We start from the raw sequence: 5,326 nt of genomic DNA, 5'->3' as shown, positions 1-5,326 counted from the left end.
CTCTAAGGGTACATAGATGTAAAGGTAATTTATGCATAAATGTACAATGTATAAAAAACTGATTTTTATCTTAAATCCTTGATTATTACTTACTCACTGAAACTTATTTGTTAAATCCTATATTTAAGTGTTTTTTGGGAAAAGGAGTTGAATAAACTTAATAACATGATATAACACATTAATCATCTCCTTGTTAACAAATAATCACAACACTCTCAAATGAAACATATGAATAGATAGAATATAGTTATATGATACTCCTCAACAGTGCGCATCCACGATCCCGCATATGGATGTGTCGCTCAATTTCGTGGATTGGTTGAAGTTAAATATTATCACAGTTGGATGCCAGTTCAGTGGTCTAGAGTTTAAGTGTTCTCGCACGAGACTGGTAGGTCCTGGGTTCGAATCTCGCGAGTGCGGGATCGTGGACGCGCACTGGTGAGGAGTCCCATACTGGGACGAAACGGCCGTCCAGTGCATCCAGGCTTTCCATGGTGGTCTAGCTTCAATTGACTCATGATTTCAACTACGAAAGCTTTAAATAGTATAAGATATCAGATTTATAACTTACATCTCTAAAGTTCCAAAACATATGACTTAAGGATTTTAACTATTAGTTCTTTATACACCCAATAAGATCATATGCATTATTGTTTTATTCTCAATGACTGTTGAGATTGTTTCAAAAGATTAAAGAAAAAACCAATTTTTACCAAAGTTCTTCAACAGCGAATGTGTCAGAGAGTGAGAAGTAGTAGAACTCATGAAAAAACGAAAGTGTTTATTAAATGATAATGTCATGAAATTTTCGTTGATTGACGTGATTGTAATAAGAATCATGCACGTTAAGTCACTCCCTATCATAACCAGTGATGATATGCATTAGAAGACTGGACGGAAAGAGTTTAAGGATGGTTACATCAGGACAATCTATGAAGTCAATAGTTTTTAGTTTTAACCATATAAAGTGGCTCAGAATTGTTTATCGAGTTCCAAGAACTAGTCATAATTAATAATTGAAAATTTGATGGAATGGAGAGACACAAGTAGTCTACATTTACTCAACTTTTTCTTTCTTTCTGTGTTACTGAAAACCTACGTAATCCTTCGACGTTATTCTTTCTCCGGACTGTTCTTTATTTTAATCCTTCATTATTGATGATACTTTTATTCTTTTTCACTAATTTACCGTTCCTCATGTTGACTTTTCCTCATTGTCTCGATGTGAAGAGGAATCCGACAAGTTTAATGGTTACATAATTGCACCATATTTTGTATTGTTCATTTTCATAAAAAACATAATGTGAATAATTCTTTGGCCTGGCATTTTCATTAACATTTAATATCAATTTAATAAACCCGATAGAACTAGACTGTGGTTGTTTCACACTAGTTGACAATTCCTTGCCTATACACATTCACAACTTCACACATTGTCAATTTACAAACTTTCAGTTTTTATGATGAGTACTATATTTTTTAGAAGTTAGCTCGACACTATAAACTCTTTTATATTCACAATTTATTGCAACCTGAATTCTATATTAAGGTTAAGTAATAGATTCATGCTTAGTTTAGTTAAATTCACAAGTTAATTAAAAATCATTTAAAGTATCATTGAAAAAATTGTTTAAATTAAATAATTAACCGAAAACATATTGCAGTTTAAATAATACTTATTCATATAAGAAGTAAAATCACTTGGTAAAGAAATAATTTTTTGATTGAGATCATAAATCGATGAATGTTAGACCACCATTGAAAACCTGGAAGTACTGGATGACCGTTTCGTCCTAGTACGGGTCTCAGCAGTGCACATCCATGATCCCGCACTTGAGATTAGAACCCAGAACCTTCGGTCTCATGCGTGAACGCTTAACCACTAAACAAAATGAGTCAACATCATATTTTTTAAAAAATGAAACGACATAGAAACATAACTTTTATTTTAAATATCTTTATTTATATAATAAAATTTAAAACCATCTAATCTGTTAAATACAGTGTTATACTTTATGTAAATATATTACTGTAAAAGGATTAATAAAAATAAATGATCGAATATATTCGCCTTGGGTTACATGGTCTATGACCTATTTGATTGTAGAAACAGAAACTGAACAAGATATTCAATTATGATTTACTATCTTGTGATTAAGAGTAGTATCTATAATAGTTTAGTATAAATTTCTGAAATCATTGTTTATTTATCAGAAAAAAAATAACAAGTTTCAATAAAACAATGTTTCTGTGTACCTTAACTTGGTAATTTTCACTTCAGTACACTTAGAGGTTAATAAATAAAGAACATTAAAAGATGTAGATAAAAGTAGTTTCATTTTTTAAATTCACTTAATGTTGTTTACTTGTATTTTACCATTGTTATTTAGGACTTCAATTGATCAGTCTCTTACTGGCATATGTGCATACTGTGTGTATTGACTTGATATTGCCTTAATTCGCAAGTATTATAGGCAAAGATGGACAGTGACTAGCAATGGAATCAAGGACGTGCGTTTCGTCCTATTTGCGACTCGTCGGCTGCATGTACCTACATCTGAGTTGATGTTCACTCTGGGACTCGAACCCAGTACCGTTCGCTTCAAACACTATCGCGTTATCTACTTAGCTATTGGATTCTGATAGCCATCTGCTTGTGCAATTGGGTAAAGTTTATCTAGCTAAGATAGACTCATGAATTCAACTGTTAAAATATTACTTTTGTTCTGATAAACATGATTAACTGGATGACCACTGAATTGTATTAGTCTTCATGTTTAAAAGCGCATTCAAACCAAATGTAAGATAAATAGGTATTCATTTTAACATTGATGTTTGTGATGATTTTCGGAAAATAATAACAATTTTACATTTAAATAATATCACTGAACGCCTCCAATCATACTTGGAATGACTGTACAACAAAAACATCTCAAGGTGTGCGTTATCGTTACTTTGAAATTATATTGGATAACTATTCATTGAATGACTGTCGATTTCTGTAAAAGGTGAATTAACTGAGTTTCATGATCTCGAATCACATTACTTGTAATATATTTAAATTTCAATATTACCCGCAGCGGAAAAATATATTTTGTCTTCTTTTCTGTTCAGATTTAAGTTGTGAAGGATAAGCTGTAGGGAATGCAAAGGAGATGCCAGCATCACTAACATAAACTATTTATCCAGTTGAATGAGGCTCTTTAGCTACTAAAGTTATTCTTGTGTAAAAGCTTCATAACCCAATAAATTGTTTTCTATTCCTTAACAAACGTCCAAAATGCTTAACAATCAAAATTGTATTTTGTAGGGAATAGTATCGAGAATATGACGAATTTTCCAAACGTAATGTTGCCAAAAGTTCAATGACCTAAAAATTCATGTTAGTTAGTAACTAGCAAAAAAAACAACTTAGCTTTCTGAGGTCTATTTTCAGTTGCAGTAGGATATTGAATGTGACTGAATAATACGACTACTTTGGTGCTTTATCGCTCACTCTGTGGTAGATTTTGTTAGATATACGTTGGTGTTGAAAACGTTAAATACTGAGTAGGATTGAATAACCCTACACTAGAATTCACTAATGAGGTAAAATGTATGTACTGTCTTTGAATTACAGTATCTTGTTTGAAAGCAACAGATACTGTATGACTATTCAAATCGAGCTGAGTTTAGTAAAATTAAGGTCTGCGGCATAACTGTTGAAAGTAGTATAATTTAACCAAGAAAATCATGGTTTCACAAGATGACAGATACTATGTTCATTTATCACGTTAACTAAATGTCTGAGATAAGAAAAAATCGTCATTAAACTAACAAGATTCTTTCTCCTATCCAAAAATTATTATCCATAATCACTTCTAATTTCAATAGAACTCAATTAGTTGCTTTTTTACACATGACTGATCTGTAAAAGCAGTTATAATCAATATTTATAACCATTTTAGATTATCTACCTTCAGGCAGTTGTATCTAACATTTACGTATCATTTATTACTCAACATGGTATAGTATCCAACTACAACCAAATATATATATCATTAATGTTTAGGTCCTCTTAAATAGATTCTCTAAATTTTATTTTTAGGAGTTAAATATCACCAGGATACATATTTATAAAATAGACTTAAACAAGATTTCACTACAATTATTATTACCAAGAACCATTTTGAACAGCTTTACCACAATAAAATTTTGACAAACACACGAACACACACAAACAAACATCTGTTAGGTGGTAGTTAAGTACCTTTCTATTTTAATTTCACGGTAGATCGTTTTTAGAGAAAAGATGCACGTATGAATATTTTGTACAACAGTAATATTTCGAAATCTCATAAAAACAGTAACTTTAAGTACCTTGATAAATTAATAATTAACATGATAAATAGTCAGTAGAAACAGAAAGGAACTTTTCACAAATAAAGTTTCATTAATAGTTGCTATATTATTATTGATCAAACTGATGATAGAGATATGGATAGAAAAATATCTATAAGGAAAGAATGTATCTTTTGGAGGAAGTTCAAATAAGCATAATTAGCCTTTAGCTATATATATGTTATGTACAATTTGTAAGTCCAGTTTTCATTGTAAACTTGATATGAGTTGTAAAATTAGGATCAACAACTAAAGAATGCTGATGCTCTTATTTTACTCTAATTTGAAGCTCTTAAACTTAGCGCGAATTCAAAATTTAACGTACATTCCTACACAAGACTTTAAGATGTAGAAATAATCCGGATATATGTGGACTGCTAGGCTACAATCTAATAGTTTACATCACAAACAAGTCTTAGGAAGTCACTAAAAGCCAGGTGGTACTGGGCTTCTTTCTAGCCATTAGGGATAAAATTCAAGAAGTAATTCTCAGCGTTCTAAAGAAAAGCTAAGCCGAATGGGTTTTTTTCATGCCAGTTGCAAGAAACTTACCTATCAGTGACATTGGCTGTGTAATATTGGAAATTAGTTCTAATTAAAATTGTAAGCTATTGGATGAAATCATTGAGTTCTCCCGAAAGACATTTTAAAGCTATTCTAATGAATTGTCATTCACAGTTCTTCTTTTGTTTACCCATACTAAAAGAAAGAATTCATCTTTCAAATTTATCAGTCATCAACTATTCTCGGTCTCAGTTTGATTTGGCTCATAACGTAAAAGTTTTTTTCGATAAAACTTTTTAAAGTTTCCCTATTAATTTACAGAATGGATTACTGATAAGTCAGTCTAATCTATCAATTTTTGAAAGAAACGTACAAAACCTTCGCAATATCAAGGTATAAGATAACTTCTCTGTTCCGTCTGATCTTCAGTTATTATTCA

Source organism: Schistosoma mansoni, chromosome 1 (assembly GCF_000237925.1).
Source record: "Schistosoma mansoni strain Puerto Rico chromosome 1, complete genome".
Taxonomy (NCBI): domain Eukaryota; kingdom Metazoa; phylum Platyhelminthes; class Trematoda; order Strigeidida; family Schistosomatidae; genus Schistosoma; species Schistosoma mansoni.
The sequence above is the reverse complement of the archived record's forward strand: the minus strand, read 5'-3'. Positions refer to the sequence as shown.